Source organism: Sylvia atricapilla, chromosome 5, assembly GCF_009819655.1.
Source record: "Sylvia atricapilla isolate bSylAtr1 chromosome 5, bSylAtr1.pri, whole genome shotgun sequence".
In the NCBI taxonomy this organism is placed as follows: Eukaryota; Metazoa; Chordata; class Aves; order Passeriformes; family Sylviidae; genus Sylvia; species Sylvia atricapilla.
Genome location: NC_089144.1, coordinates 56,172,890 through 56,186,124, shown reverse-complemented (window position 1 = coordinate 56,186,124; position 13,235 = coordinate 56,172,890). Strand labels below are relative to the sequence as shown.

At 43.3% G+C, this 13,235-nt stretch overlaps 1 long non-coding RNA gene across 1 annotated transcript; it reads right to left on the bottom strand.

The window, feature by feature from the left end:
- Positions 1–10,531: 10,531 nt before the first annotated feature.
- LOC136360915 (uncharacterized) lies at positions 10,532–13,235 on the bottom strand. The gene is made up of 3 exons (XR_010743545.1): positions 12,808–13,235; positions 11,302–11,400; positions 10,532–11,226 (listed from the first exon to the last, which is right to left on the bottom strand). It is a non-coding gene; the product is annotated as an uncharacterized lncRNA (long non-coding RNA).

Genomic DNA, 13,235 nt, shown 5'->3' with positions numbered 1-13,235 from the left:
TAAACTCGGCTAAGACTCTCCTCTGCTTCCCTCAAACATTCTCCTCCTGCCACACTGACACAGCTGTTTGTGTGTCTGTACAGTGGACTGAATCAGAAACTGATCCAGCTAAAAATAACCAAGGGTAGAGTGGGAAACTATTACTTTTCAGCCACTGAAATGTCAGTCTACATCGGGCTGCAGCTGCACACAGAGCTGCACTGGCACCATGAGGAGAGCTCAGGAGGAAGTGACAAGTACACACAGAAGAGGAGATGAGGCTTTGGAAGAAAAGGAGGTGGAACCAGAGCTCCAGTGGGATGAGCAGAGTAGTACAAACCCGGCAGCTCCACTCCTCAGAGGTACTTAGCAAGAGATGAGCACCAATTGCAGCTGTGACATCTGCTTGGAAAATATTCCTAAACTGAACCTCCCCTGCAGATATTCCTCGTATGCAAAAAAGGGCGCATTTCTGTTTAATGCCTTTGTTCTGCTTTCTCTTAATTCCCTGCTGCTCCCCCCAGGCTCCTGTTTGATGGCATGGATTGCAAGGTGACATTACCAACTTAAGGAATCCTGAGATGTTTGTTACCACCTGCTCCAGACTGCAATTTTCCCTTATTTGTGCCAGCCTTGCTGTGGAGCTGTGCTGAGCACTGGATCAGGGAAGCAATCCAAATTAAAAATAAGCCAGTGGCATGGCTGGGGATGGTAAGAGTTTTAGCCATCCAGGATAATCTGCAGTCACAAATCAGTGAGAGCTGTTTGCCATTTCTGGATGTCATGAAAGCCCAGCCTCAGAGATAATTTAATTTAATACAAAGAATATGATTTAATACAAATATGATTTAATACAAAGAATATGAACCCTTCAGCCAGTGAAGGAGCCTGGGGAAAGAAGAGGCAGGAATCCTTTGCCCATGTTCATAAGGGACACAAGACCAAACCTCACAGTGCCCAGATGGCAGCACAAAACATCTTCACACAGGCTTTGCTTTAGGAGTCCTATACATGATGCTTTTAGAACAAAAGTTTGTGGCAGTATGTGCTGTTCCACTGATGGATGTTCCTCATTCTGTGGATTAGGTAGAAAGCAACTCTGACTTTTAAGGGTACTGCAAATATGGGGGCTGTTCTATCACCAAGAAAGGGAATAAAAGAGCCTTCTTCACATACAGCTTCATGATACTGAGTGAAGTAAGAATTTATGGATGCATTCCAGAAGAGGATGTATTCCTCTTCTCTGCTCTAGAGAAACAATGCCACTGCTGTGATGCACCAGCACTAACATTCATGATCACACCAGCAGTGACATCACTTTCACCTACTCACAGACTCAGAGGAAGCATCTGTAATTAGTTATTCTCTCTTGTATTCCAAGCCATGTCTGGTTTTCTTCTGGCATCTCTCTTCAGTTCATGGTTCATGCCTCCTGGGTTGAGTATTTTTAAGTACCAGTCATTTCCTTTTTCTTTCCCTGCTGTTTCTGACTTGACACTTCACTGCTTCTCTCCCCAGGAATGCTCCTGCTGGGAGGTGACTGACTTGAGCAGTGATTTCTAAAGCTATGAACTCACTTTCTCTCCACTGCATTCGTGGCTCTGATCACAGTCACAACGAGGTGGAAGATGCAGGTGAAACCCACAACCACATGGGCAGCCCATTCGAAATTAGCCAAAGGAAAGCAAGTGTCTGAAGCTTAAGGCAGGATGTAGCTGCCCTGAGGTAAACCCTGAATGTTTTCACCGCAACCCCTGTTCTCAGCACAGCCCTGACAGGTAACATCAAGGCTGACCATGCCAGGGAACTTGGATTCAAGGGTCCAGACCAAATACCATCATGTTTTGCCATCTTCTTCACCTCTATAAGAACATGAGTTGTGTTCATTGATCTTTCTTCTTCCTTCTCTAGGCACAGGAGCAATGTTCTGTTTCAGCCCTTTGCTCCCTGCATTCCCATTGCTGCTTCCCTTCTCTCAATAATTGTTAAAATATTTTTTTTTTCTTCACTAAAGCATCTTGTGGTTCCTGTTTCACCCTACATTCAAATAAAGGCTTGATCATATGTCCAAAGAATTGGGAAGACACCTGAAATCCCTCTAATGTGTACTATATGTAAACTCTGTTTTTCCTGTTTTGCTTCGTATTTCTGCCTGAATACATCAGGAGAAATCCAAAGGTCATATGTTAAAGAAATCAGGCAAGAAAAGAAAGCGATCGACCAGCAAAGAGGCACCTTATTAAGCACAACAGCCAGGTACAGAGCTGTGGGAAGAAACTTCCCAGTCCCTGTACTGGAAAAGATCTGCTAAGGCTGGGAAAAGGGAAATGGAAGGACACAGACAGGCCTGTCAAAAGCTCTGCCATCTGTACAAGCAGGGGCACATTCTGTGTGCTTGGAGGTGCTCTGAGGTAAGCAAGGCAGGGCTGCCCTTTTGTGAGGGGAAACACTGATGGGGAATGACAGAGAAGTCTCCACTGTGGTTCTGTGTGTGAAGATGGGAAAGCACAAACACCTCAGGCACAGTCAGGCTGAGTTCAGCAGTGTTGTGGGGAAGGTCAGCTGGAGGGAGAGACAGAGCAGAAAATGGCCCAAGGCAACACATGAGCAGCATGACAACTGCAAGAGCTCTGGAAAGCAAAAGGAAGCAAGTCTGGGTATGAGGGATCAGTGGGGGATCTGGAAAGTGGTGACTCTTCTCCCATACAGCTGTTATCATCTCCAAATTACATCTTCCCGGCAGCTACAGGATGTCCAACCCTCCTCCAGTCTTCCTTCCTAGTTGTTCATGCCATTTCAATCCCTTCTGCTCTCCCTTCCCCTCACACGGTGGCCTGGTTCAGCCATTCACCACTGCAATGGCAAAATCCTGTGGGACACCTTGACTTCGGCTCTGTTGCCTCTTCTGGCCTCTTTTTGCTCAATGTCTTGAAATCTCCTGTATTTCCCGTTTTTTTCAGAGATGGGGGCTCCTGCTGATGTATCTATGGCTATTCAGACCAGTGCTGCTGAGGAGCAGAAGAAACAGTCTGAAAGAAAATTCTCCTGTAGAGGCAGGGACATTTTTGTTTGATATAACTCAAAAAAATTTTATAGAATAGGCATAAAATACTTCTAAAAATCTACTGAACACACAAAACACACCTCTTGTCCAAGATCAGAAGAAATCTGTTTTTCCAGTCACAACGAAACAAAGAATTTAAACAGTCATCAGTACTACATGATTTTTTTTTTCCCCAGAAGTGCACTGGAAAACTGGGTCCTATATAACCCAGGTGAGAAAATAATATACTCTGAACCAGGTTCTTCTACCAGCAGGATGGTGTGTCACTGCAGAGAAAAAAAAAGACAAACCACTTTCCCTCATAAAGGAATGGTGAGCACTGAGTGCCCTCCTCTGGCTTTTCAGATTCTTTCAGAAATGTGAGAAAATTATGACCAGTTCTAAGAATATCCCTCAAGTCCAGATTCTTGGGCTGAGAAACTGATGGGAGAAAGAAAGAAAAAAGGGAAGGGAATGATAAAAAGAAGGGATGAGAGAGAGAGAGGATAACAATACCAGGCTGACAGATTTTATTTCAGAGACATCATTCATCCATTTGTCTCTCAGGTGTTTCTAAACTGCCACTGTCTCACTGCGGGATCTGAGCATTGTTAGCACAAGAGAAATTTACAGTATTCTACATCCCACAGCTGGCAGGAGCATTTTGGCACCAGCTGGTGATCACAGGTCTGGGATGGAGCATGCTAAGGATGCTCTGCAGGAATTAGAGTAGCTAATTTGCTTTTTTCCAGTAGCCTCCCACTGAGGGAGGAGCTGGCTGGTAGAGAAGCCAGCGAGGCGACTGCTTGTCAAAGCAAACTTTCTGGTTCTTTCCTTTTTGCACATCCCCAGTACCTTCAGAATTTATCTCATGAGTTTATGCTGCCCACAAAGTGATTAAATCCCAGGAAGAAGAGGAACACACACTGTAACAGCAAAGGAAGGATTAGTACCCAGATTCTCCTCTCCAGCTACATGACTACAAAAAGTAAAGGGCAAACAGGCCAGGGGTAATTAATTATTTCAGCCAAGTGACACTGAACAGGCAAAACTAACAGTGGCTGTGGAAAGGAACTCCAGTTATGTGCTTAGACTGGTGAGCAATCCCATCCTAGCTGCTAGAGAACAGCTGTGAACCCTAAGGCCACTTCGATTTGGCACAGTTTAAAACAAATTAATAAAAATCTTAGAAATAATTCCATGTCGATCCTTTTAATTTATAGGGCATTGCAAAGTTTACACAGCACTTCACAAAGCATGCAGAAAGGAAAACAAACACCCTGAGGGTTGATGTGAAAGGGGCAGACACCTCTCATGAGGAATGGTGAGAAAACACCTGCACTTTGGCCATGTGGCAAATGGCATCTGATTCTGGTACCAGTGAAAGAGGATGACTTTGGGATGCAGAACTACCCCCTGGCGCTCCCTGCACAATTCCAGTCCATGCCTGGCGTGTGTTGGGAGGAGGTGACTGAAAAGCACAATGTGGGCCAAAGGCATTGCTATGTCCAGCTGTCTGGAATCCAGGGGACCTGGTGTGGTCACACCCTTGTCCACTCCTTTGTACCTCAGGCCTGGACCAGGAGCTGCCCCTTGGATCACTCCCAGAGCACACCCAGGGATGCTGCCTGCCACCCGTGCCCCGCTGGTGTGACACAAGGAGTGGTTGTGACTGAGCCCTCAGTGACAACACTGGAAAGGTTTCTCCCTGCGGGGTGAGGGCTGAGCTGTCACTAGAGCAAGTCCCACCCTTGGCTCACCGCTGCACCGCAGCATCCCTGCTCCTCCGAATCCCTGTGGGACCGAGTCTCCGGGGGAAGGGACATGTCCCCAGCACAGCTTGGAGGAGAAGCTGTCCTCATGAGAGCTCCCCACGGAGCTCTGCTGCCCCCGGCCCGTCCGGCTGGAGACCAGGCTTTCCTTAAACACCTCCGGCTGACTGCACCTCCTCCCTGGGCAGCCCCTTCCAGTGCCTAATCACCCTTACAGTGAAGAAATTCCTCCTGATGTCCACCCTGAACCTCCCCTGGCACAGCCCGAGGCCGCTCCCTCTCATCCTGTCCCTTGTTCCCTGGGAGCAGAGCCCGACCCCCCCGGCTGTCCCCTCCTGTCAGAGAGTTGTGCAGAGCCAGAAGGTTCCCCCTGAGCCTCCTTTTCTCCAGGCTGAGCCCCCACAGCTCCCTCAGCCCCTCCTGGTGCTCCAGCCCCTTCCCCAGCTCCGTTCCCTTCCCTGGACACGCTCCAGCCCCTCTCAGTGTCCTCACTGTCTCGCAGAACTGGAGACAGGATTTGAGGTGTGGGCTCAGCAGTGCCGAGGGCTGTCCTGCAGCCCCTCCTGTGCTGTGCAGCCTTCACAAGCTGCCCTGCTCTTCACCTGACACCCCCCGGTATCTGTTTGTATCACAATTGTTTCTGATTCCTCCCGCATATTTATTCATTACACCCCCAGAAAAAAAGAGAAAGCTCTGGGGAGACCTTATTGTGGTCTTTCAATAGAAATAGTTTTCTTTCCGTCTTTCATGTAGGCTCCCTTCAGGGACAGCACAGGGTAAATCTTACCTGTCTTTTCAGAATTTGCCAGTGTTTTAAGAACCCTCTGGCTTCTGAGGTGGAACATTTTGGACTTATTCCATGGCTTCAGTGCGTTTTATTCTGCCAGCCAGTCCTGGCAAGACTGCGAGGGATGTCTGCCTGCATTTGACTGCAATGCAGTTTCCTTGAGTACCAGGTGGTGGCAGATTTGGAATATGTTAAATCAGCCCTTTCAACCTCTTTTGCAATGGAACAGAACTGCTCCTACACCAGTTAAAGATGAAATTGTTAGTCTTTCATACCTCTGACACCATTTAAATGGCTTCCATTTAAAATGGAAAATCTCTGCTTTCGAGTACAATTAGTCCCCAAACCCAAGTCATCTGCTATCTGCCCTTCTTATTCAATTTCTGCGAAATCAAACTTTATTGACTAGATTTGTTGGGGCTATTTATGATTGTGTCTACTTATTTAAACTAATTAAGTGCTATTGATTTAAAGCATCTGTGTGTGGATTTAATTCCTGTGTCTGCTGTACCATGCAAAATATCCACAGTATTTATTAATATTTCCATAGAATTTAGGGGGGTACCAGCACATTAAGTAACGGGGCTTTCCGAGGGAGGGTGGGCACAGAGGATGTCTGTGATAGTTTGATTTCTTGCTTCCATACATGCCAAGGAACTTCTTGGTTTTAGTTTACTTTCTTCAAACCAAGTAGCTAAATCTGTCACTGCTGTACAAATTTTCCTGAATGACAAATATAGGGTGAATACTTTGAGACTCTGGGTTTGTGCAGTGTTCCCTGGTTTTTTGTTCCTGTGGGCATCCCTGCATCACCACTGGAGTTTATGTTGTGCTGATACTCACCATGAATTTTGAAGCCTTTTCCTGAGTCTGTGCTTCCTATGATAGATTCTCCATTCTGGTAAGCGTAGTCTACCATCACAGAAAATTAAATCCTCTGCCTTTGAGAAATTCACTCCCTTATTCTTCCTTGAAAAACAACAAAATCCTCAAAACTAGGGAGCCTGCCAAAGAGCAAAATGCATTTACAATATACTACTCAAACCTAAATGTATGGAGTAAAAATAAATGCGATAAATCAAGATTTAATCCTAGTCTTAGATCCCTTTGATGCTTCTCCAATTGTTTGTTCATCACAATTTTTCAAGTGTTTTCAGGAAGCATTCATTCCAACAGCCACACTGTGTGTAACCATGCTTTGTGCAATTCCTCAGTTCCCTTGGGAATCTGGTGGACTCTCTTTTGTCATGAAGATTTTGGAAAGCTGAAATTTGGGCCATATTTAATTACAAAAAGGTAAAGCCATGCAATAAATCACACTAGAGTTTATTCTCTATGAAAGGGCTTCCCATTTGAGGGAATTGCATTAATGTTGCTCTAGACTGAAAGCTGTTTGTGACAGGAAACACCGTTTCACTTTGTATTTGTATAGTATCCAAGTACAGCTGCCTCTGCCCAGTTCAAGGCCCCTAAAGAAGCTGCTGCTGTATAAATAAAACACAGTTGTAGATCCCCACCTGCTGGGTTTTTCACATATTGCTGCTAAAATTAGACTGAACTACTGATTTTGAGAGGAAAATGTTACTTTGGCTGTAACTCCTGCTTGTCAAGGAAAGAAAGAATTGTATATGGAACTCAAGCTGATGAATTTGTTTTCCTCTGGTGACCATGCCATTGAGATCTTGGGCACCTGCACATTCCAGATAGCTCTGCTGAGATGGAAAAGCAACCACTTTGGCCTAGGTTGGAAGAGACCTCAAAGATCTAGATCCTGCCACAGGATCTTCCTCAGGGAGGACGAGTTGCAACACAGCCTTGTCTCTGTCCTCTGATTAAGCTCTGTGTAAGCAAAGGGCAAATGCACAGCTCCTTCTCTTGCTGTTGTTTCAAGTTTTATGATTTGGCTCAATTTTTCAGAGAGATGAACAAGAGAAGGGGATGATGAATGAGAACCAAGGCTGCCTAAAGAAACAACACATATCCACACTCTGAGTTGGAATTCCTGCACAACCAACCTGACAAAGGGCTTGTTCCATGATGACCTCTTGTTAAAACTGAAGGAGGGTTTGGAAGATGAAACATCTCAAATTATCACAAAAGATATCCCATCTATATAGCTACTGAACTGTCTAAACTGAAGTGGGAATATAGTTGGGAACATGCTGAATTTATCTGGAACTGAGTGCTGCATTACCATCCTTAGTGCCTTATCCTCCACTGAGGAGGCACAAGCTAAGACAAAAGAAGTAAGTGATCAAGCTGGAAAATTATTTCAGTTTATGCAGCCATGAGCCTGATTTGATGGATTAGAACCTGGATCATGGGTTACTACCCTACTAAAGCCTTTAGGGCTTACAGGATTGAGAAAATTGTTAACATGGGTTGGAAATGCAACTGTCACTGGATTTGTATTTTTAAATGTGGGCATTAGCTTAGTTAAGTGCATGATACACACTTTTTTATCCTTGGCATTTTCTACTTTTCTATTTTTTTCTCTTTTTCTCCTCCATAAAAAAATAGAGGTGAATGATTGCTTTGGATCCCACCATTTAATCTCATTTGTTTGAATCTTGTTTTTGGGTGTGTTGAGAACCTAACTCCTTTCAACAGCTGTGGGTCAAGGCAAAACTTGCCTTTTTTTTTTTCCTGCAGAGTGCCAGAAAATCCCAAAAGTTAACTGATGCAGAGTGGATTTGTCTTCCCCACCACCACTAATGAAGAAGTACTTCAGAGCTTTCTCTTTTTTCAGCCCTAAAAATTTTGGGCTGGAGACCTTTGTAACTTCTAGGATATAATTAATTCATATCTTATGTGTAACCACATTACAATAGCTGAAATAATGTTCCTTGTCATACATGATTAAGAAATCAGGATTCAGTCCAGATTAACAAGGCTAAAAACCTTTAAAGGCCACTGGGCCACCAGCCACATCAATCTTTAAATTCCTGGATCTACATTAAGACATCCTAAATGTCATCCAGGATTAATATTTCACACTGGCTGTCTCTTTTTCCAGAGTTATCTTGCCAAAATAAATTGTGTGATTAAGGTGTAATATGGGGTTATCTGTTAGTTCTACTTGTTGACTTCCACACAGCTACCAGCTTCAGAAACTTCCATTCAGAACAGAAACACCTCAATTACCTGCTGAGTGCATAATTTCTTCAGATGCACTTTAATCAGCAAACTTTTTCAAAATTCTCTCCTGCTGTCAGCTTAACAACTTCATGAGTTATTTTATTTTTCTCTGATGAAAAGAAAATGCTTCTAAAGATTGACAGGTTAAAAGCAAAATTGGGTAAACTAGTGCCAGTTTTAGGGATCTGGAATTCCAGCTGATTCTCAAAAAATTGCCCTCTATTTCCTGTATTTTCAGATAATTATTTCTTATACTTGCACCATTCTGTTATTATTATTATCATTCAAAGAAAAAAAAAATGAAGCCAGGACACCTCCAGATTTGTGATCAGCAGAGAAAGGGAAAACCCAGACAAAAGTTGCCAGGACCAATAGCTCTGGCTGGAATAGGACTCCCAGGGGCCATCTCTACATAATATTTTAGGAAGGACAAAAACTCACTAAAGATTCATTCCTAACAGGAGTGGAATGTTTTAATAATGAACACCATAAATCCAACTGAAATACAAACTTTATTGATTTAATGAAAGGATTCTGCTTTATGCAGAATGACATCAAACACCATAAAAAGTTATGAACAGTACCCCTGAGTTTCCACGGAAGAGTAGCAACTCTTACTGAAGCCTGGAGGCACAGGATTCTGAAATGCACAACTGATGGAAATTACACTGCAAAGATACCAGCACAAGATCACATTGAAGGGATGTCTTTTAAGGCCTCTTAATTTAGTTTAAATTAGTATCCTGATGAGTTAAGACTAGTCCAAAATGCCACACAGTAGAAACAAGGGTGTGATTTTCACAGCCTGTAGTCTCACAGCAGAAGTGACATACCTGGTCCCACAGTTTTAGCTTTGGGACAGAATGTGACATTCTGTCAGAATAAGACGACTTGTTAAGAGAACCAGTGTTTCCCACTCTTAAAATCTAAACTTTATTTTATTAATTACTAGGAGTACATCCTTTTAACAAGGTTCATAAAAAACACAACTACAAACCATAAAACCAACCATGCACAAACACAGAATCAGTTCAAGAGAAAGATTTTTTGGCAAAGGTGCAAGCCCCAAAGTTTCTTTATCCCAATTCAAAAGTAAAGGAGCTTTTTTTGCACTTTTGAAACTTAAAGGTTCTGAGACTGCCCCAAGTCTGTCATTGATGGAACAAGGCAGACCAGAACAACATATCTTAAAACTCTGCACTTTCCAACCCTGACAGGCCCAATGTCTGAGTACTACAGGGAGAAAAAAAAAAAAAAAAAAAAAAAAAAAAAAGAGGAAAAAAAAAAATTGTTTCCTCTGCTGTTTTCACGAGATGTAACACCTGAACCAGTGTTCATTATGTACTCCACTCCTACGCCTAATTAATACATAACAGCCAAAACCATGTAATAATCCAAACAAGATATGACAAGATTATCTAAACCCAGGCTCAACTGAGTTCACCTTTGAACAAAAGAACAAGTGCCCTATAAACCTATTTGGCTTTCTCTCATGACATCTTAGTATGTAAGGTAGACTTGAGAGGTAGTATTTTGTTGAGAGCTTTTTGGTTTGTGTTTTCAGGGGTTTTTTATTTTTTTTGAGGGTTGGGTTGTTTGTTTTAAGCAAAAAGCAGAAAGTATTTTTTTTTCTTATTTTCAGCAGTGCTGCTGGCCTGAGAATCAGCTAAGTCAAGGACACCTAATTTAAAGACTTCCTAAAGGAAGGCAACTTTTGCAAGCAGGCACTGGGAATAGGGGCGCTGTTAAACTGAACATCTTTACATAATCATCTTGCTTCCCTCTACATAAATCAGACTTAACAGGAGATACTTAAATCATCCCTGAGGACTTTATCATTAGTTTCAACTCATTAGGAGAGGTACAATTGCCCAAGTACATGCTGAAAAACATATCAGGTAAAAAGTACACTCAAGTTTGATGCATTATCTTGTATATGAGTGGTGCACTTCACTGAACCCCAGTGATAACAATCTCTTGAGCTGCCTCGACAAAGGTCATTCCCAGCCAAAATCCCTGCAGGCTACAGGGCAGGGATTTGATCAACTGCTGCTTGCTGATGCATCTGAGTGTGCAGTCACCTCACAGGTACAGCAACTGCAACACCACAGCCCAGAGGTCACCTGCCCCAAGTGACACAGTCCAGAACAGTCACACATGTTTACACTGGACACATTCACAGCACAACCCTGAGCAAGCTGCAGAAGCCACAGGATCTTGAGAGACTGGGAGTTGAGGTGCAGGCAGAGCTCCAGAGGCAGATGAAAGGGATAAGGCACTGGCACCTTTACAGGAGAGGAGACTGCTGGGATTAAGAAGGGGGCAAGAAATGGATGCTGCAGCAGCTGCCTGCTGTCCTAGCAGGAGTCCTAAGCTATAAACATTGGAATTCAGGAGAGCACTGGCTGGGAGCAGCGTATTCAGTTGCTTCTGAATTTCCTGAAGCACCTCCAGCTGACTTTGCTGATTCAAGAGAAGCATATCCATATTTTCCCTCATTTTCTTCACTATACAAAGAGAAGGGAGTATTAATGCCTGCTATGTAAAAACAGAAGGCAGTTTAGAAATCTTTTTATACTTACACTCTTCAGAAACAAGATTCCAGTGATCCCTCTCACTTTCCTCTGCACACCTTTGCTCTGCTTTCTGACGCAGAGATGTAAATTCAGGTTGGTTTGCATCTAAAGGGAAGACACTGCCAAGTCAAGAATTCCAAACATGGCAGCTCAGCAACAACTCTTCCCCTCACCCTCATTTTAAAATTCAAACTTCATTCAAGTAACACAGTGGTCCAAACTAAGCCAAAACCAAAGAACAGGGTTTTGGGTTTGGATTTTTGTGGGGTTTTTTGTGGTTGTTTTTTTTGGGGGGGGAGGGGGCAGGGAAAGGAGGAAGCAAAGCTGGAGCAAGGGATCTGTTAATGAAAAAGGCAGTTGAGATTTAGTAAAAATAGGTTTGTATTTGCATGCTTTCTTTAGAAGCAGATACAGTGTTAGACTAATCTGATACTACTCAGTGTCCAACTGACAGGGCAAAAACGAGACTTCTCCAGGAATTATAAGCTCATCTTGTAAAAGCCATGATGAAAAAACAAGCTTTAGAAGCATAAGGTTCCATTCTTAGGGTTCCTAGGCCATCTCTCTGTGTCTATGGACTGAGAGGCCTCAAACCCTTCATTAATGATTCAGTTTTGTGATTTTAATCACAGATTTATAAATTCATCATAATTCCCACTGTAAAGGTGAAAGGCTCCTTTTTTTTCCCCAGAAGAAATCGACAAAAACAAGTAAAACAACTCCAAATAAACCAACCACAAAAAACAAAGAAAAACCTCACACACAAAACACCTGCTTGTCATGCCAATTCCCACAACAATTCTGTGAGTGTCTAGGCAAGACTCAAGATGAAAACTTAAAACATTTTTGACCAAGGATAAAGGGACTGCCCATGTAAAAGTACAATAACAGGGAAAACCATCCCACAACACCAGTTTTTATCCCTGAGTTTCAGGTCATTACTAGAACACAAAATCCAAAAAACTCTCTACTTGAAACAATCCCTTTCTCTGACAGCCTGTGCTAAGAATATCCCAGAGACTTCCCACTGCAGACAAGAAGAAACTAGGATCCAATATCCACATATAACAAAAATTAGCTGCTAGAGATGACCAAGGCACTGTTTGTAGCCTTTTGCAAGTAAAAATTCCTTGCATCTCCCTAAGCTTAGCATTTTGGTGGCTGAGCACTTCTAAAGATCTAAGGCTAGACATCAGGCAACACTATGAACCAGGAATTAGTGAGATCTTTCTAATTATTGGGATGTGAGAGCTTTGGGGAGCCTAAGATGCCAGGCAACCTTCACGGTAACACCTAAATTTCAACTTCAGCTTTTTCAAGTAACTTCCTCAGACGGCAGAGATAAATGCAGAAATAGGGGGAAAAAAGTAACAAAACCAAATCAATCAACTGCCAGCACTCATATCCAGAGCAAAGAGGGAAAACTGTTTAGGAAGAAACAGAGACCAGAATATTGCATGTATCCCCTGAAATTCTGTATAACCTGAAATAAACACAACTCAATTCAGTTACCTGCTGTGTGTTCACTGGGTCTCTCTCTCAGGTGTTGGTGTCGGATGAAGTCTGAACTCACACTGGAGCTATTTCCATGCTCTGAATGCCTACAGGGCTTCTCATTCACATGGACTCTCTGATGCTGCAGCAGAGCTGCATTCCTACTGAAGCTCTTTCTGCAGATGGTGCAGGAAAAGGTTTTCTTTTTCAGATGGGCTTTCTGGTGAGCAAGGAGGCTTGAGGCACGGCTGAAGGTTTTCTCACATTCCTTGCACTTGTATGGACTCTCCCCTGTATGGACTCTCTGGTGAATCGCCAGGTTGGCCTTCCTGCTGAAGCGCTTCCCACATTCTGCACACACAAACAGCTTTTCTTTCATGTGGATTCGCTGGTGGCTCAGGAGCCTGCAGTGCCCCTTGAAGCTCTTCCCACATTCTGGACACTTG